Source organism: Perna viridis, chromosome 9 (assembly GCF_037379345.1).
Source record: "Perna viridis isolate PV_CMFRI_1.1 ecotype Kerala chromosome 9, ASM3737934v1, whole genome shotgun sequence".
NCBI classification, from domain to species: Eukaryota; Metazoa; Mollusca; class Bivalvia; order Mytilida; family Mytilidae; genus Perna; species Perna viridis.
In genome coordinates this window covers 8053899-8075950 of record NC_142453.1, presented here as the reverse complement: position 1 = coordinate 8075950, position 22052 = coordinate 8053899, and the positions used below count along the sequence as shown (strand labels likewise).

The window sequence follows — 22052 nt, the reverse complement described above, 5'->3', positions numbered from 1 at the left end:
GTGTACATCGATAGAGTAGACTTACACTTAAGTCGAAGTTTGTTTACATAGTATAGTGTTATACAAAAGGTAGCTTTATATAGAAAAAAAATACTTTAAACTGACTTATAAGCCATACCAGTCAGACTTTGTAAATTTTTGAGATACTTGACCCGACCCCCTATTTGTCAAAGTCAAGGTCAACCTGAGGTAAACAAGACACACCCAAACATGTAAACATACAGTTGTCACATTACAGTTAGACTATTTAGGTCTCACCAGTAACTGCTTGAAGCATATAGTCATACTTACTTGATTTAGACTTAGATTATCATTTATATGTAACATTACCAGCCATATATCTCGTATTGTCATTCATATAGATTATATGTCTTGTTTTGTCATATCTGTATGTTTTATGTCAGTATAGTATTGTACAATGTCAATATTGTGTCCTGTGCTGTACTTTGTCAATTTTGTGTTTGAAATGTACGTGTACCAAATATACACAGCAGCTATAAAACAGCTTAAATATTCTTGAATGTAAATATTCATTGATTTATAAATAATTTAAATTTATATTTAATTTTCAATAACTAAATCTCAGATAAACTTTGAATAAATTTTGATAAAAGTTTTTGATTTAAATATTACATAGCGTATACTTTAATACATCCGAGACGTGAGTACATAGCGAGTTTGCGATAGTATTCGTGCATGTAACTCCCTATACCGAATCTTATACTAACTCTTAGCCGTTTTCGGACTTCGTCGATTCAAAGCCCGCCAGTTTGTCGACTTCGTGTACTTTTCTTGTACGTTGAATGTCTTCATTGTCCACTTAGCTGACTTATTGGATTTCTAGGTACCTGTAGTTGATACTCTATTTTTCTAGATACTTTTTTTGCATTCTTTTGGTTACTAGGACCTTTGTGATTTAGTTTACTAGAGAGCTTATTGCATATAAAGCATACATTTGCTGATAGTGAACCTTATCATTATGTAATATAGATTTGTTGATACTAAATATTTGGTAAAAGTTTACTCTTGTACTTTAGTAGTCGTTTCATTGTCGACAGTTTTGTACACCGTTTCGAGGTAGTTTACGTACGAGCTTAGTACCGTTATCGAGTTTTTGTGTAAAGACTTACAGACAAGAGATTGCTTACATAAAAGCTTAGCATATATCTTTCAGAGTAAAGGTAGGTGCACTTTGTGACAATTGTACATTGAGTTGAATTTTTATACATTTTGATTTACATTTTTCTACTTTGATATTATACACATATTCATTGACAATCTTTGCATTGGTGATGAAGCAAGCTTAGACTTGACACAGATATAGATTAGATAGACTTAGTTTAACAATACTAGCCCATATACTTATAAGGTAAGATAATTCTTGTGTGATTAATCACAAATTTGTTTCTATTTGGTAAGATTGAACATTGTTTGTCCCTTTTTGCAGATTCTGTTTCACTTTGAGACTATTCTGTAATTTGTTGTGATAATTTGCATATACGTAGTTGACCTTTAGTTTATTACTGGATTTGATCACCTTCATTAAACATCACCATGGCAACAGGACTAAAAAAAGATACCACTGGCCTACCAACAGTTCCAGAAGAAACACCTGAAGAATTTGAGACCTTGTTAAGGCCATTAAGATTAATCTAAAGGCAGACAACCCACAGGAGCTAAACAAGTGGATGAAAGATTATTTGGCATCAGAAGAAGAACTTGAAGTTAAACTTGAGCCTCAATTACCAGAACCAATTGTTAAACCGAAGATGAACCCGCTGACCTTACCTACTGGATTTGACATCGAAGCCAATATTTCAACACCTGGAATCAACAACTACGGGACACATGATTTACTGATAACACCAGAGAGTAACTATAGCCAACATGTACCACTGTTAATAGGAACCAACATAATGGACTCTATGCTTTTTGATCTACAGAATCAACATTGAGGGAGATATTTACAGAAAGCCAACTTAAAGACACCGTGGTATCTCACCTTTCGATGTATCACCTTGAGGGAAAAGGAGCTTACCAAAAACCAGAATAGACTTGCATTAGTTAATAGTTTGGAACCCCAATAGTGGTGACCATGATGTAGGCCAACCAGATAAAGTACAGCACAGAAGGAGGACAAACCATTCAAACAACGATACCGCCATCAATGTATGAGGAAGTTAGATCACAAATACGTCAACTTTTGGACTCCGGAATTAGTAGACCATCACATTCTCCATCTAAGGTGGTTCTTGTGAAGAAGAAAGGCAACATCAAGTAGATGCTTTAATTTTTGAAAATGACAATCTAAAGGAAAAGCTACGTGATAAGGACAAAAAAATTGGAGGAACTACAGGATGTTGTTACAGAGTGCAATTTAAGATCCATTGATGCACTAAAACTGGGAAACTACAATGAACAGTATTCTAGAAAACACAACATACGCATGGTCAATTATCCTGAAAAAAAAAATAATGAAGATTTAAGATCTGGCTTTGTTAAAATAGTCAAACATGACCTAAAAGTTGATGTTGACGCCTCTGATGTTATCGCTATCCACCGTATCCCGGGGAAAGAGGGTGCTGTTCGACCCATTATGGTAATGATGCGTAACACTGAGACTAAGATAAAAGTGATGAGAAGCAAAAAGGGACTCACAAACTATGTCAAATTTCATAACGACATCACTCAGAGAAACCTTGGACTACTGACCAGACTAAGCCAAAAGGACCAACTAGACAGTGCCTGGTTTTACAACTGTAGCGTGTAAGGCAAGTTAAAGGACAGCAAACAGGGAATCAAATTTGATTTATTTGATAACATTGATGAAAAAATTCAAAAGAAACTGGCAAAACTGGCAAAATAAATTTCAAAATTATCTTTATGTACATAGTTAAAGTATTGATTGAAATGTTTGTATTATTTAATTATTGTCTTGTTTTTTTTTGTATATTAGAAGGATTTAAATAATCCTTATATCCTGAGGTAATGTTTTGGTCAGAGATCTGGGTCAGACATTTACTACAACGTTTGTTGTGACTATTTTGCTTTTCTATCTATAGAGTTGTGATCATTCTTTTGTATTCTTTATTTGAGAAAAAAAATAGAAATCAGACAAGGAAAATCCATTGAATAACTTTATGCTTGATTTCTGATTGAGTAAAGTGGGATAATTCAGTCTTATTTCAGAAATGATCAAAATTATTGTTCACTAGTAATTTTTGGTAGTCATCTTTTCAGATTTTTTTTTCATAATCACGCTGGATTGTTGCTAGAGTTGATATATCACTGCACATGTCCGAGACCTCTGTCGTAGTGATAACTCAACCCTATCAATCCAGTGTATATGTAGTTAAGTGAAACCAAGTAAAACATCCAAAGGGGGACAACTCATAATAACTTTGAAGTAGAACAATTCTTTTCTTTTAGGACTGTTCACTTATTTATTCTTAATTCAGCTATGTTGAAAACTTTATTATTCCAGATTTAAACCAATTGTTTGAATCTTTTCAGATTTGCTGTTTTTCATATTTTTTTTTATCTGTACTATGTTTTCATTTTCTTTCTTCAGGATTAAACATATTTTATAGGAAGCCAGACTGTACATAGCTGATGTGTATTATGTATTGTAACAAGCGTCTTCTATGTTTGTGTGAGATGTATGTTATCGTGAATGATTTACTAAGTTATGTACTCAATTACTATTGTTTGACTGTCCTATTTCATATTTCATTTGTTTTTGATATTAGATAATGAGTGTTGATAATAATTAAACAGTTTTATCCATGAATGTTCGGGGACTATCAAATACAAAAAAAAGATTAGACATTTTTAGTTGGGCAAAGGCGAAGGGCGCTTCAATAATTTGTCTTCAAGAAACTCATAGTAATGAAGATGTGCAAAAACGTTGGAAAAATGAATGAGGAAACAAATGCATCTTCAGTCACTGCAGTAATAAAAGCGCTGGTGTTTGTATTATGTTCAAGCAGGGTTTAGATTTTACTGTTCATGATTCAAATATTGACTCTAATGGTAGGTTCATTGTACCTTGATTTATCTTTATTTGATCAGCGGCTTACCTTTGTTTGTATTTATGGCAGTAACACAGATGAACCATCAGTTTTTTGCAACTTATTAAAAAAATTTCTTCTTTTTCAAACACCAGTATTTTGTTATGTGGTGATTGGAATGTAGTTCAGGACTTTCACTTGGATACATTTAATATTTTAAATAATAGAAAAGCAAATTCTCGGAAAAAAAAGGAAGAAGTAATTGTTGAATCCTTCGAAATTTTTGATCCGTGGCGAACTTGTCATCCTGATGATAGAAGATATACTTGGCGTCAGACTACACCTATCAAACACAGTAGGCTTGATTATTTCTTAGTGAGTGAAGACCTTTTCTCACTTATGAAATACACAAAAATATTACCAGGGTATAAAACTAATCATTCTGCCATTGTTTTCACTTTTTCAGCTAGTCCTGAAAAGAGGGGGAAGGGCTTTTGGAAGTTTAACTCACAGTTGTTGAGAGACACTGAGTATATACAAAAAGTTAAAACATGTATTAATGACACTGTCTGTGAGTTTCATCAGTCAGGTAATATAGATGATCCTTTTCATGTAAAATTTACATGTAATGGTCAATTTTTTCTAGAACTACTGAAGATGAAGATCAGATCAGTGTCTATTACACATAGCATAGCTAAATCTAGGGAAGAAACGGATTTTACTCAGGAACTTGAGACTGATATTCAGAATTTGGAAAATATTATGAATTCTTCTCCTAGTGAAGCTTTTCAAACATCTCTGTCCTTGAAAAAAAAATGAGTTAGAGACTAGAAGGGAACAGAAGATTGAGGGTCTACTTCTGAGATCCCGGGTAAAGTGGCATGAAAATGGGGAGAAGTGTACCCAGTATTTCTGTAAGCTGGAAAAGAGAAATTTTGTTAAGAAAACAATGGCTGAAATGATAGATAACCAAGGTAGTCACATATCTGATCAGTCTGTGATTCTACGGGAACAACAATATTTTATAAGAATCTGTATTCTCATAGAGATATAGACTGCTCTGATGAGTCATTTTATAGACATGACGTTAAGCTCACACAGGAGCAACATGACCACTGTGAGGGGAATTTAACATATGACGAATGTAGCAAACCATTGAAATCTATGGAGAATGGTAAAAGTCCGGAATCTGATGGGTTCACTGTTGATTTTTACAAGTTTTTCTGGAATGATCTCGGACCATTTGTTTATCGGTCTTTATTTTATGGGTATGAGAGTGGGAGATTGTCGGAATTTCAATACCAGAGTATTATTACCTGCATACCAAAAGAGGGCAAAGATAGAAGATTTATTGGCAATTGGAGACCCATTAGTCCCTTAAACAGAGACATCAAGATAGCTTCAGCAGTTATAGCATACAGACTGAAATCTGTGTTGCCTTTTATTATCAGTGACACACGAAAGGGATTTATGAAGGGTAGATTTATTGGGGAGAATACTAGGCTATTGTACGACTTGATGCACTATCTTGAGTCAAATAATAAGTCTGGTCTACTACTTCTGGTAGACTTTGAAAAAGCTTTTGATTCAATTAATTGGGATTTTTTAAAAAAGGCTCTTTATAGCTTTAATTTTGGTCCATCGATTTGCAGATGGTTCAAGACTTTCTCTGTAAACGCGAAGAGTTGTGTGATTGATTAATAATGGACACTTATCCGATTTCTTCACTCTTGAGAGTGGTTATAGACAAGGTGATCCTCTTTCCCCTTATTTATTTATCATTGGAGTGGAATTGTTATCGTTAAAACTGAAGTCAAACCCTAATATTCATGGAATCTCTGTTAATGAAAAAGATATGCTTTTGAGTCAGTATGCTGATGACACTTTTCTTACATTAGATGGTAGCGAGCAATCATTAGAGGAAACCCTTCACTGTTTTAATAAGTTTTTATCCATATCTGGGTTAAAAATGAATTCCTTAAAAACTAAGCAGTTTGGATTGGGAACAAAAATATTCTGACCATATACTTTGTCCAGACTATAATCTTCTCTGCTCACATACAAACTTCAGACTTCTGGGTATTTATTTTTCTTTGGATATCAATAGTAAAGTTGATATTAATTTTTCTAAAAAAAAAAATAAAAGAGGTCTCAGCCATATTCAAAAGCTGGCAACACTGGAAATTAACTTTACTAAGCAAGATTACTGTAATAAAGACTCTGGCATTGCCAAAACTGATACATTTGTTGACTTCACTACCTAACTTAGTCCAATCTCAGTTAAATAACCTAAACACAATGTTTTATCATTTCATATGGAATGGGAAGACAGACAGATTAAAACGCAACACTCTTATTGGTGATATTTCAGAAGGCGGGCTAAGCATGATTCATTTGGATTCTTTTACTCACTATCCAAAATTATCATGGATTAAGCGTTATCTGACCAATCCTGATGGGAATTGGCAATCACTTTTATTATTAGAGCTGAAAAAATATGGGGGTGACAGAGTCTTCCATTTTGACAAAGATAAATTGAAAGAGGTGTCAAATATCGTAAAAAATCAATTTTGGAAGGACATACTTTGCAGTCTATCTAAGGCAAAACCTATTGTAAAATTATGTATTAAAGAAATCATGTCTTTGGATATTTTGAACTATGTACCAGTGACAAATTTTAATGACTATTTAGTTTGGAAAGAAAGTGGTATTGAGTATCTTAAAGATATTGTAGATTTTTGACAACAGGACATTCTTTTCATTTCCACAACTTAGACAAAAGATAAATTTTTTGACATACTTCAGACTTCTATCAAACATTCCCAGATTTATAAAAGACTATGTGAAGGAGCATTGTCGGAATATTAATTTAGCTAATTTTACACTCACAGATCCACTTATAGACAAACTTTCAGAAAACTAAAAGCTGAAATTTATATATAGAGACCTTGTGAATCAAATATTTGTCAAACCACATGAAAAATTTATAAGATGGGAGAATGTCCTGGAGAAAGATCTGTTAGAGTTGTCAAAATATTTTATTATTCTAAAAAAATGTTGTCAAGATTCATATCTCAAGATTTTCCAGATCAAACTGTTACATAGGATACTGCCAACAATTTTTTTTATATAAAATTTAACTTAAAGCCACAAATTTATGTTCTTTCTGTGGCATTAGAGCATCTTTTTATGACTGTAATATCACTTATAACTTTTGGTTAACTTTACAACAAAACATTAGAAATTGTGATGATAACTTTACTTTTAGTAAAGAACAAATTTTACTAGGATTTACAGAGAAAAAAATGTTTTTCAATCTTATTTTTATTATAGCAAAACATGTCTTATACAAGTGTAAGTTGAAGGAGACTATTCCAACATTTATTGGTTTCAAGTCAAAGATTAGGCAGTATCAGCCTTTCGAACTATTGGTTGCAAATAAGAACAACATTACTAGAAAATATGAAAAATTCTGGGCTCCATTACAAAGTATATTTCAAGAATGACATTCCTTTTCTATTTTAAATGAATCATTTAAATTGTATGGACAGTCAAATGCTTTTTTATTCAATAAAATGTTATTATTTTTGAGTATATACATGTACAAGTGAAAGCCAGTGAGTGAGTATGTGCGTGTGTAAGGGTGTGTGTATAGGGAATAATAGGGAGTGCTTGTATTTTTTATTAGGGTTATCATTAGTCTTATTTCTGCAAGTTTGTTACAAAAAATTGTCTGTAATAGCTATATGTAGTAATATAACAATATAACCTCCCAACACCTTAGTCTGGTGGTGGTTGTTAGGAGGATTGTAAAATCCAGGCTATTGAAAAAAAAAAGCACCAATACTTGGCTATGCAGACTACTCCTTACCCTTTGAGTTACACACAGATGTGTCAGGTGATGTTTTAGGAGCAGTGCTGTACCAGAATCAGAATGGTCAGAAGAGGGTCATAAGTTAGGTAGCCGTGGATTGAATAGAGTTGAGAACAACTATCCACCACACAAAAGATAATTTATTGCGTTGAAATGGGCAGTAGCGGACAAGATCAAGGACTACCTCTATGGCCGGAAGTTCACTGTACTAACCGACAACAACCATGTCACCTGTATTGACGATAGTGAAGTTAGACGCCACAGGGCACAGATGGTTGGCCGCTTAAGCCGCTTTTACTTTTGACATCAAGTACCGCCCCAGAAGAACCAATGCTGATGCGGATACTCTGAGTCGCATACCAACCGACAGAATCTGACGACAGCGAATCAGTCCAAGTCATATGCCATTCAGTACTTTCGAAGACCTATGTGGAAAGTTTAGTCGTGTCATCAGAAGTTGTTCAGACAGATTTAGACAGTGAACCAGAGGGAACAGACATTTTTGACATGATTGATTGGAAGGCGGTTCAGGCACAAGACCCAGTACTGAAGATGTGCATAGATTCCATCAACATAAGAAGCCACCAAAAGAAGAAAGTAGTATTAATCCCCTCATCAGGCATTACAACAAGCTGAGAGTAATTGATGGTATACTCTACAGGGAAGTTACAGTCAACGAGAAACTCAAAAGACAACTTGTGCTGCCAGCTGCTCATACCGCAACAGTACTCCAAGTTCTCCACAATGATATAGGGTATCCTGGAAAAGACGGAACACTATCTTTACTTCGAGACAGGTTCTACTGGCCAGGGATGTATAAAGACACAGAAGACTGGATTGAGCATTGTGGAAGATGTTTGAGACGCAAGACGCCAACGAACCAACGAACACCATTGATACCAATAGCCACTTCCTCATCACTGGAATTAGTTTGTATGGATTACCTCACCCTTGAGAAGTCCAAAGGAGGTTACCAGCACATCCTGATCATCACCGACCACTTTACCAGGTATGCACAAGCTTTTCCAACCAGAAATCAACTCGCCAAGACAACAGCGGAAGCCCTGTTTAATAACTTTGTGATTCATTATGTCATTCCTTTGTGGATTCATTCCGATCAGGGTGCTAAGTTTGAAAGTTATTAAGGAACTTTGTCAGCTCACCGGAATGAGGAAGTCCATGACAACCAGCTATCATCCAGTGGGCAACGGGATGTGTGAGCGCTTCAACGGGAGTTTGTTGAACATGCTAGGCTCACTGGAACCAAACCAAAAAGTCAACTGGAAAGCTTATGTAGGACCCCCTTGGTGCATGCCTACAACTCTACTCGCCATGAGTCCAAAGGACAAACACCTTACCTATTGATGTTTGGACGCAACCAAAGACTTCCAATAGATGTAACCTTTGGACTCCACAGACACGAAAAACAGCTCAGTACCAAGTCTATGAATGATCTACAGGACAGATTGACCCAACCATACCAGTTAGCAGCTGAAGCCGCAGAGAAAGCAAGAGCCAAACAGAAGGAAGGCTATGACACAAAGATTAGAGGTGGAACCATCATTCCTGGGGATAGAGTACTGGTGAAGATTGTCGCATTCGATGGGAAACATAAGTTAGCTGATAAATTGGAGCAAAAACCTTACGTAGTAATCAGCCAGCCAAATACTGAGATTCCAGTGTCCAGAGAAAAGATGGCGAAGGATGAATTAGAACACTGCACCGAAACCTTCTGCTTCCTATCAGATATGCAACAGACAGAAAGACATCACCTATACCAACACCAAGACAGAAAAAACCTATTCCTGCCAAAAGAAAGAAGGAACAGCAACCCAAAGAGACAGAACAGGACAAGACAGATTCAGTGCCACCAGAGCCAGATACATCATCTGATGAGGAGACTGGATTTGTCTACATCAATGAGGAAGGACGAGGAGACAGCGATTAATCCATTGTTGAAGACACTTCTGTCGAGGACATTGATGAAGAACCACAGCAGGATACTGAGGAAGCTGTAATAGACCAACATGAACCAGATGGGGACGCCAATTCTTTATCAACTGTTGATGAAGATGGTTCACCGGAAAGCGCGCAAGGAAATGAAGATCAGATTCACAAGGAAGAGTCATCTGATGACGAGTCTGAAAGAGAAACCCCTGCTCCTGTTCGTCGATCAAACAGACAGCGCAGACCACCAGCTTGGTTTACATCTGGAGAGTACTATACAAGCAAGGCTGCAGTGCACAGTGACACCAGAACTGACTGGATGAAGACGGTGGAATGTATAACTGATTTAGCTAAATCTGATTTATTTTCAGCATTGCAGCAGGAAGAGAAAATTGGTCAGAAAAAATGGACACCTTATTTACTTTGTCCACCTGAAGGAATCTTTGACATCTAGAATCTATTGTTACCTTTGGTCAATTTCTGAACTGATTTATTTGATATCTAAGGTTAGTTTCTCACTAATTATGAACTAATAATCCAATTTAATAATAATATTTAGTGTGAATTTGGTATGAATCTGTGAATGTGTGATTCATGGATGAAAATGAGAATGATCCCAGTGTGATAGTTGTAAAATTGAAATAAAACATTTATTGAAACATTAATAGATTAAAATAGTTTAAAATATAAGAATAAAGGTAAAAATAAAGATATTTATAGTAAAATAATAAATATGATAAATTTAGTAACAGTAAAGATAAAAAAATGAGTTAGCATAATTTATAAACAGAATATTTTTATAAGTAAAGAGAGTATATTGACAGAAATATGATTATGATATTTTTCAGAATGCAGTTTTAAGTAAATATAAGCTATATTTTTAATAATGACAGTATTTTAAAAATAGCTGCAATTTTGTGTACTGGATATGGTTATGCTTCTAATATTTGTTCCTTCAGATTTATACCTATGTACTGTTTCCACATTTTGATGTTGATGATGATAATGATCAGAAGAAACCATTCATTGGACCAGGCAATGACCTTTGCACCTCATGCAAGGTAGGTTTTGTGTCTTCGTGCTGTTAATAATATATTTTTGCTTTGTTTTGCTGCTTTTACTAATACCGCTTATTGTCTGCTAATTTATGTCAGCATACAAATATGTTTTTGCTATAATGTTTGCTTTGTTTGTATTATTTTTAATTTACTATTTTTTGTTAGATAAGTATGCTGAAAATTGACTCAATAACTAGAAATAATATTTATTGATACTTGTTCGTTTATAAAATCTGATATTGATGCTTGTCTTAATGGAATCTGCATAATTTGCATATTTTGAAACCATATTTAAAACCTTAGGATTTCCATGAGTTTAAGTAATATTTCTATGATTTTGTGTAGTAATTTTTGGTATTTGTATTGGATTCATGAATAACCTTGAAAACTAGTCTGAGTTATCTCCCTTTAGATTTAATATTGTGTATTGTATTTTTAGGGTAGTTTTACCTTTGCCTAAGTCAATTGTTATAAAAATGAGATGTCAATTAATATTTATTCCCTCTTTCATAAAACTGGAATTCATTCTACCAAGGTGCCCTTTTAGTGGAAGAGTAATCAAGGGAACCAAGGTTATAGCGGTAATCAAAAGAATGTAATCCAGGGACAAAGACCAGACATGGAAAACAGACATATACAAAAAAGAAAAGAAAGTGAGAGTAAAATCATACATACAAAGTAACAAAAGTAAATGAGCAATTCGGACTCCACTAAAAACTGGGAGCATGGACCAGATGCACCGGTAAGGTAAGCGTCCTCTGCTTTTCTAGAAACACCAGCCGAATTGCTCATAAAAATTCAAGTCCGGGGTAGACAAACGAGGAAAGGAAAACTATGACCCATTGAATAAATCAATTTTCATTGTGCAGATGGATACAACATAACGATCCACGAGTTCAGGATGACGACCATAAAACTTCTGTAGTGATGACTTCAATCTTGAAGCAACATAACCATGTTCCAGAAGCTTATTTGTTAGAGTTCCAGCGCGATACAAAAAGTCTTCTAGTTTCGACAAGCTCTGGCATAACGTATGAGTTGTGATATGAACGCTCCATACGCAGGTGCCGAAGGAATATTGCCACAGATGAAAGGAAAGTTGACAATTCTGAATGAAAAGTCATCACGTTTGTCGTAAAGTTTTGTCAATTGTTCTCCTTTACCATCGATTTCTAAGTGTAGGTCAAGAAATGAGGCTGACTTCGCAGAGTCTGTAGTATCCTTTATCTCAAGTTCTTTTGGGTAGACGCGATGTATCAAATCCCCGAAATTAGGATTGTTTAAAGACAATACAAACTGAGATTGAAAGATCTAGCCAAACGATAGTCTTTCTGATCAGATCAGCTATAAAGTCAGCCTCATAAGAGTAAAGGAATAGGTCAGCAAGTAAAGGAGCACAATTTGTTCCCATTGGAATGTCGACCGTTTGTTGAAAAAACGTCCACCACTCTGGACAGATATGTAGTCGATTAAAAATTTCAGCATTTTGTAAACATCTTCCTCTGTATATTTGGAAGATAATTGGGAATTATTTCTTACAAAGTATGAGGAATCTCTACCACGAACTATATATTTGTATCTAGGTGTACCATCTGTTTTGGAATGACAACAATGTATAATGTTTTTAAGTCGGGATTTAACTGAGTACTGGTTAAGTATACGGTGTTGAAAAATCATTGGTTTTAATGCTATTATATTCAGATAATAGTCTTGAACTGATTGTCTCCAAAAGATCTTTCGAATTTTTCAGGATCCACATTGAATTGATACCACTACGGGAGTAACAAGTGTTGTGGTAGGACTGCAGATCCTCTTTGACAGTTGTGAGTATAGAAGTTAAAAGTTTTGAAAGAGATTTGGTGGTACATTTTGCAGATCCAGCTATGAAACGTTGTTTGTATGGATTCTTGTGGAGTTAAGGAATCCAGTACATAGACGGTAAATCACAATCATCGTCCTTGGTAGAAAGACCAAAAGAGGATAGCACAGATTTATGGTTTTCCACAATCTCTTTGGAGAGAGTGGTAGTAGTATATGTCTTATCACTGCTATTATTTTCTACGTCTATTTCTGATGATAAACATTGGATGTAAAACGTTTTGCAGACATCAATGTTGTTTTGGGCTTTGTCTGCTGGTACGACAACATATTTGTCATGTATAGTAGACAATGTTTTTGCTACATTAATAAAACATATATAGAACCCTAGACGACTGGTGTTTGTGATTTTGCCTAAAATTCACCGGTTACACAATAGTTCGGATTCTTATAAATTTCTTGCACATATTGTCATTATATTTAAAATATACATGTACGAAATGTATTTATAGTTTTTTTGAAATTTAATGCACGTCATGCAATAAGTATAATTCCAATAAAATCAATTTTCACATAAACACTCAAATAAGAGCTGTAAATCATAGCATTTAATTCAGAACAATAATTACAATGAAATATTCTATATATAATTCCAGTTACATGTATATTATTACACGTAATCACAAGCTGTACTTTCGATGAAAATAAAACAATTAATCCAAATTTTTAATTTAAAAATAACCATTGCACTAGATCCCAAACTACACTTTAAAAAACGCACTAAATTCCAAACTATTACATTTGAATGAAAATCAATGCACTTAAATAACCCACAAAAGTTTCAAGGAAAACAGTATTTAAATCCAAAGCTCCAAATACAATGCACTGCACGTAATCCAAAGAACTTTCAATGTAAATAACACTTATTCCAAATCTTAAATTTCATCGAAAATCATTGCACTTATAATCCCAAACTATGAAAACTAGTGCAGTTAATCCGGAACATCATAATTCCAATGCAAATCCTTCACAATTAATAAAGCACTTAATTCACTTTTAAGCGTACTCATACTCCAAATTGAATAGCATAAACTCATAGCACCATTTCAAAAATTGTTATTCACGTGAATCTCAAACTGTTTGCATTTTGTATAACACTTGTTCCTTAACTATAGTATGAATCACATACTTTCCACTTTCACATTCTTTTCACATACTTTTTAAGTGGAGTCCGGGTTGCTCATTTGCTTTTGTTACTTTGTATGTATGATTTTAGTTACTTTATGTTCTTTGTTGTGTATGTCTGTTTTCCATGCCTGGTGTTTGGATTACATTCTTTTGATTACCGCTATAACCTTGGTTCCCTTGATTACTCTTCCACTGAAAGAGGGAATAAATATTAATTGACATCTCATTTTTATAATAATATTTACAATGTAGATGAGATAATATGAATACTTTATCTTAAATCATGGTTTTCAATCTTGTCAACAAAATACAAAACAAAATATAATTTATTAAATTTGAACTCCCCTCACCAATGAAAAATAGAATAGCCAATTAGCTGCTTCAGATTTAAATAACTGGGAGCTTGCTTTGAAAAGACTCATAGGTGAGTATTCATCAACTCTTTCAATAGCAACTGGTCAGTTTAAATGTCCCAAAAGCTTTTTCAATCCTTTGTATTGTTCAGCAGATTGGTAACAAAAGAGTGTCATGGTTGTAGGAAAGTCACTGTAACATGAAATGATGATGAAATGAAAAACAAAAAGAATAAATGAAAAAGGAAAGTACAAAGTCCATATAACAAATGGTAATATAAGGGTTAAAACGATCAAGTTTGAAAAAAATGCAATATTACTGACATGGTACAGGAGAAACATGTTCGTTACACATATACATGTTGATTATGTGATAAATCCTTCAATTTTTTTACGCAGGATCCCCAGAAACTGGATGAACATTAGCAGGTCTACTCAGGATTAATGAATGGTATGTGTTGAGACGCATATATGATACATTATCTATTAGTTAAATAAAGGTATCAAAAGATAAAATATTCTAGATTCGAATCCTGATTCACTTTATTATTTTTAACATCACAGAATGTGAAATTTCCGCTAAACGTCGTTTAAAAAATACCCAAATAATATTTTTATAGTCTCTGAATACGTGAGACGCTTCTATCATTTTATTAAAAAGATAGTCTGCGTACACACAAAACACTCCTTGTACCTATCGTTTAAATGAGCAGTTTTACTCCTAAGATTTGACAAATTGTGAAAGTGGTTCGAAATAAACAAAACTAAAAACGACAAAATTTATATTACACAGTACAGTAATACCGATCCATACAGATATTATGAATTCAGAAACCCCTCTGTTATACTGTGAATAATAATAAAAAAAAACTTACATTATTTCATTAATGATCTTCAAAACAAATGAACAAACCAAACACATATTATATTGCATTAAAGTCATATCTAGTCATATTTAAAGTAGTAATGAAGTATTTAATTTATACAAGTTAACAAAAGAACAATATAATAAAAATAAAGACTGTAATTTTATGTAGTTTTTTTTCTTCAATTTACAGGTTTCCTAACACTTCATGCCGGTAGACAAGAGATGTTTTGTTACTGTGTTGCGTATAACATGAAATAATATATATTTCATCTATTGAAAAATTAATTAAGGGAGATAACGATGTAAATCAGACTTTTAGTTTGTATCTTTTCACAGATTGATATTGTGAAGTATAAAAACCCAAGAATGAATAAAACCTTTTTTTTTTATATGCATTAACTATTCCTGCCAGATTTGAATTCAAAATGGATCTATGGATCTTAATTATTTTTTTACTCTCTCTCTATGATAATTATGTCCTGGTTGTTTTTTATATGCAACATTTAGTAATTAAGTTTTATTCTTTTACGTTAAAAACTTATTGACTCATGATTTTAAATTAATTTCCGTTTATATTTGATGAAGAAATTTCGATTGTTGGTTGATTGTCTGTTTCCTTTTTTTTTGCCTTTGTAACCAGCGGTCCACAGTCCGTCTTTCAACTGTAAGGAGTATATGGGGGAATCCGTAGCTCAAAAAGTATCAAATCAACACCAGCTATACTTTGCACTTCGTGTATATACATACAGCAGATTTGTGCCTCATTTAAAATCCTTTTCATATATTTTATTATAAAGTACTTGTTTTAATCACTCTTTGTTGTCAAAGTTACCTAATTAATGGTATCTGTAACCAAAACAGTTTTGCTGTATTTAAACGTATATCAAAGATCTGCGCTTTCTGTTATTGACAAATATGACGTTACACTTTTCATTCTTGTTCAGTCCACGGTTTATATGACCTCGTAAGTAATTAAGTCAGAAATATCACAAATTGGTTATGAAAAAGACGTTTATGAATATCTGCTTTAATCAATTTTCAGAGGATACGTGCAACATATTATTTTTAAGGGGCGCAGTTTTCAAAACTATCTTTCTGATTAATTTATTGATATTTGACTCTATAAAGTAAGGGATTATGTATCACATAAATTTCTTTTTTTGTCTCGGTAAAGTAATTAACCACAAAATCAAGTATATTGTATTTTGTTCTCGTAAACTCGGATATCAAACGAGCGATCTTTGATTAAACGTTGACAAAACATCTGGAAATCACGCAAAAACATTTATTAAAAATCATTATGATGCACTTTCAACCAGTATAATTCTTCCAATGAATCAAAATCGAATATTAAATTCAAATGATCTGAGCTATACACATTTTGCACCAACACACAAACCCCAGACCATAAAAACAGAAAACATCACTGGCAATAGGGTGATGGGAATAGTTTGATAAAGAATTAACTATTAAACCTATAAACCTATGATATTCAAGGGTCCGATTTCATTTGACAGGGAGTGATCTGCTATGAATATCACGCGATACAAACATGAAGATTCCAGGACCCAGGACACCACCAAATTATGATTATATGTGACGATTCGATCGATGAGACCTCTCTGGTCAAGAACATTCTTCACGGTTCTATGTAAGCAATGGGAATCATAAGACAGCTGTAGTAAACCTTTTTGATCAATGTAATGACACGTATAAAAACTTCAATTTTAAAGCATTTGAATGTAATGTGTGCACTATAAGACAGGTAATAATATTTTTCCACAACTAGGTAAACTAATAGGTAAACTCTTTTACTACATGTATGAATGAAAGTTGTTTCAAAATTAACCAAATTTAATTCATTATTTCATTTTATGTTTGGTGTTGCAAAGCATTTTTTTTTTATAAAGTTTTGATAATTTAATATCTGACCTAAGAACTTTATAAAATCTAATTTCAGCGTCTATAAATTATAGTAGGACATACAAAACAAACTTTGTCCCTTGATTACATTCTTTTGAATTACGGTAGACTCTATGTTCCATTGATTGCACTTAGAACAAACAAGGGAGTTTGATAACGCTATATTTAAACATAATATCTCTGAGGCTTTAACTTAGCAATCAAAAATGAATTATCTTATTATCAGAATATAATAGCATTAAAACCTATGATTTTTCAACACTGTATACTTCTATTCCACATACTCAGTTAAAATCCAGACTTAAAAATATTATACATCGTTGTTTTTAAAACAAAATGGTACACCTAGATACAAATATATAGTTCTTGGTACAGATTCCTCATACGTTGTAAGAAATAATTCAAAGTCATCTTCCAAATATACAGAAAAATATATTTACAAAATGCTGGACTTTTTAAGCGACAACACATTTGTCCAGTGTGGTGGACGCGTTTTTCAACAAACGGTCGGCATTCCAATGGGAACAAATTGTGCTCCTTAACTTGCTGACCTATTCCTTCACTCTCATCAAAAAAATAAATATTGTTTAGCTAGATCCTTTAATCTTAGTTTCCGCTACATAGATTACGTATTGTCTTTAAGCAATCCTAATTTTGGGGATTTGATACATCGCATCTACCCAAAAGAACTTGAGATAAAGGATACTACAGACACTGTAAAGTCAGCCTCATTTCTTGACATACACTTAGAAATCGATGGTAAAGGAGAACTATTGACCAAACTTTAAGACAAACCTGATGACTTTTCATTCAAAATTGTCAACTTTCCATTAATCTGTGGCAACACCCCTTCTACACCTGCGTATGGAGTGTTCATATCACAACTGATGCGTTATGCCACAGCTTGCCGAAATTACGCAGACTTTTTGTATCGCGCTAGAACTCTAACAAATAGGCTTCTGGAACAGGGTTTTGTTGCTACAAGATTGAAGTCATCACTACAGAGGTTTTATGGTCGTCATCATGAACTCGTTATGGTGTATCAATCTGCACCATGAAAACTGAGTTATTCAACAGGTCATGGTTTTCCGTTCCTCGTTTGTCTACCCCGGACTTGACTTTTTCTGAGCAACTCGGCGAGTATTTCTAGAAAAGCAGAGGACGCTTACCCTACCGGTGCATCTGGTCCATGCTCCCAGTTTTTAGTGGAGTCCGAGTTGCTCATTTACTTTTGTTACTTTGTATGTACGATTTTAGTTACTTTATGTTTTTTGTTGTGTATGTGCGTTTTCCATATCTGGTCTTTGTCCCTGGATTCCATTCTTTTGATTACCGCTAAAACTTTGGTTCCCCTGATTACTCTTTATGTCATTTTGGATCTTGAAAGGGATTCGTGTTTCCTGTAGGTGTTGAATATTCTCTAGGACCATATCTTCTGTTAATACTCTGAGTTGTTTTGTCTGTTTTACTTCTAAAACCTTTTTTGCTGCCTTTACAAATTCGTTTCAATTCATCGTTTGTGATAATGAAGTCAAGACCATTGCAGTTTTTTTAATTTGATAGTTTATACCTTAATATTCTTATATATTATATAATGCGGGCGCTCCTTTTTTTAAATTTTCTTTTGACTATTGTCTTGAGTTTTTTTTTCATAGATATTTTGTCCTAATATTAAACATTATAACCCAATAACAACAGTATATACGAACGTTGTTTTTTTTGGTTTTATTTCTAATGCTACACATTCTCTTTCAAAATGATGTTGATTTCCTTTATAATTATTATTAAATACCTTCTTCACTCTACTTTAAGGCAATAAATGTGATAAATTTTCTAATCCGATCCATATCCCTTGGTCTTCAATGATGATATAGTCTCGTATATAATTTTAAGCTGACAAATTAAAGTACATAATTATCTGTCATATAATATGAACATATATCTCGTTGTTTCCTGGTCTAACAAAAGAGTAAGAACAAGCATGGGAGTTTGATCACGTCATACTTAATGAGTAGTCAAGAAAACCATTGTTTTTGAAACATCCTCAAAGTTGCTCATAAAAATATCAAGTCCGGGGTAGACGAAAGGGTAAAGGAAAACTATGACACGTTGAACAAATCGGTTCTTATGGTGCAGATATATACACCGGACCTGACCACCATAAACGTTCTGCAGTGATGACTTCAATCTTGTAGCAGCATACCTCCGTTCCAGAAGCCTAATTATAAGAAGTCTAGCGCGATACAAAACAAGTTTGCGTAGTTATGGCAAGCTCTGGCACAACGTTTATGTTCTATGATATGAAAAACGCAATAAGCAGGTGCTGAAGGCATTTTAATAGAGATGAAAGGAAAGTTGACAATACGGAATGAAAACTCATCGCTTTTGTCGTATAGTTTGGTCAATAGTTTTCCTTTATCATCGATCTGTAAGTGTGGGTTAAGATATGAGGCTGACTTCACAGTGTTTGTAGTATCCTTTATTTCAATAGGATTATTTAACAATAATACGTCGTCGATATAACGGAAACTGAGATCAAAGGATCTAGCTAAACGATGTTCCTTCCTTTCTTTTCCAGATCAGCTATAAAGCTAGGCTCTTTAGAGTAACGGAGAGGTCAGAGTGTAAAGGAGCAGAATTTGTTCAAATTGGAATGCCAACGGTTTGTTGAAATACGCGTACACTTGACAAATATGGTTTCAATCCAAAAAAAATCCAGCATTTCGAAACATATTTTTCGGTATACTTGGAAGATGACTTCTTCCATGGTAGTTTATTTCTTACACTTGTAAGTTCTTGATGTGATTGGATTTAATTTTTTTCATGAGCGTCGTTGGATTTCGATAAAATAGGACTTTGTTGTGTGCTTTGTTAAGAACACAAATTTTTGCATATTTCAAAACAAGAAGATTTTTTGTGGTAATTTATTTTATCACAAAGGTCACTACAACCAATACAGCGTAAGGTTTTTTTCGCGTTCTGTGATAATAGAGGAGATCAGACATGTAAAACAGAGACACACACAACAAAGAACATAAGACAACCCAAAGCAACAAAAAAATATATGAGAACTCAGAAATCACAAAAAATACTGGGAACATGGACCATGTGCACAGGTAGTTTAAGCATCCTTCGTTTTTCTAGAAACACCCGCCGAATTGCTCATATAAAGTTTAGCCCGGGAAAGAGGAAAGGAATCTATGACACGTTGAAAAAATCGGTTCTCATGGTGCTGGTGGATACGCCGTATCGATTCACGAGTTCATAGTGGAGACCATAAAACTTCTGTAATGATGACTTCAATCTTGTTCCAAAAGCCTAAAGTCTAGAGCGGTACAATAAATTTGTGTAGTAACGGCAAAATTTTAAAAAAGTCATTGTGTTTGTCGTGTAGTTTGGTCAATAGTTTTCCTTTACCATCAAACTGTAAGCCTAACTTGTAACAAGTTAATGAATTTTAGTCGATTTTAAAATCAACAAAAAATATTTGTGTGACAAAAAGACAGGGCATAAACAGTAAGTCTTTCCACCAAATGTGGAGGGAGACATAATAATACCCTAGGTGTAATATTAGAATCAAAATATTTCTTCATTTCAATACAAAATATCATCTTCTAAGAGTAATAGTAAAACAATGGACAATATTGTTATTGTTATTTTGTTATTTGTTATGAATCAAAACAAATGTATGTGAAAATAAAATGAAAACAAAACAAAGATTTAATAGAGGGAAGGAAAAATAAAATTAATTTGATACTAATCGAGGATTACATACACGTTTATGTTTTAGTTAATATAATAGAGAGATAAATGAATGGTTTTCTAAATGAAGAAAGACATATAAGTAAGAGTAGAATATGCAGATCAAAAAGAATAAAACCAAAACAAACAAAAACAATCAAACAACAAAAAAGATAAATAACAAAAACAAAAACAAAAAAGACAAAAAACAAAACAAAACAAGACAAAAACAAAACAAAAACAAAACCAAAAACAAAGAAAAAAAAACATCCCCCTAAAAAGCAACATAATTAGTTCGCTATGTTTTTCTGTACCACGACTTATTTCCTGTAGTGCCTGAATTTTATATTTGTTGTTATTTCTTTTCAGAGCATTTCAGTTGACTTTTTTGTGTAGATGTTAATTCTAGAAGTATGCATTAATAACCCTAATTGAATTGAAACCTAAATGGAATTAGGTTGTTTTACTATTATTTTATGTGCCATAAGGAGGAGAACTTTGACCAAATTTTTGCCTTTTAAATATATTTCCAGAATGTAGTTAGATTAAATCAGAGTAGAAATACTAGTTAAAACAGTACAATATTGTTGTTGTTTTTCGTCTTGTGGCTTGGTTAATTGATGAATCTAAAAACTTTTTAATACAAATAATAATTAACATAATTTAAAATACCATAACCTAAAGGTCATTATGGGTTCGTTAAAGCAAAATATAATTCGAAGTTTTGTACTTTTACACAGGCAAATATTCATGTGAAATTCATGTGAAATTCACTAAACACGAATTTTGTGTTACTCAGTCACTTAATTTATTTGCTCAACTCAGGTGAAAATCATGTGAAATTCTTGTGAAAATCATGTGAAATAATTTTGCCTGTGTACTTGACTACCATCTTCCTAAATGCCAAGGTAGGGCAGTAATTTGAACATGCATGCGTGGACATCATATCTACCAAACTATTTACTTTACAATTCAATATGTTATCACATTTGATGAAAGATTCGCACTATCTTCAAATAATACACCGTGACATTGTACACCTATACAAAATAAACATTAGAAAAGAAGTAACTAAACTTTTTATATTAAACATTCATATGGATCTTCTCTGTTTCGAGTCCCTGAATTCTCCGTCTATTCGATGTTTCTTTTTTTTCCAATATTATATAACACATACTAGTTGTTATGCTCTGATATAAAGATTCAATAAATATTCTTTTAAAAGGACCATGTAAAGCAGTTTTTAAATCAGAATTTAAATGTTGAAACTAT

At 33.3% G+C, this 22052-nt stretch overlaps 1 long non-coding RNA gene and 1 pseudogene across 1 annotated transcript; both read left to right on the top strand.

Annotated features, from left to right (window-relative positions):
• Window positions 1-1031: 1031 nt before the first annotated feature.
• LOC148606535 (uncharacterized) lies at window positions 1032-15487 on the top strand. Its single transcript, XR_015915426.1, has 4 exons — window positions 1032-1181; window positions 10791-10892; window positions 14648-14699; window positions 15307-15487. It is a non-coding gene; the product is annotated as an uncharacterized LOC148606535 (long non-coding RNA).
• LOC148606536 (uncharacterized) lies at window positions 1689-2866 on the top strand (annotated as a pseudogene).
• Window positions 15488-22052: the final 6565 nt, after the last annotated feature.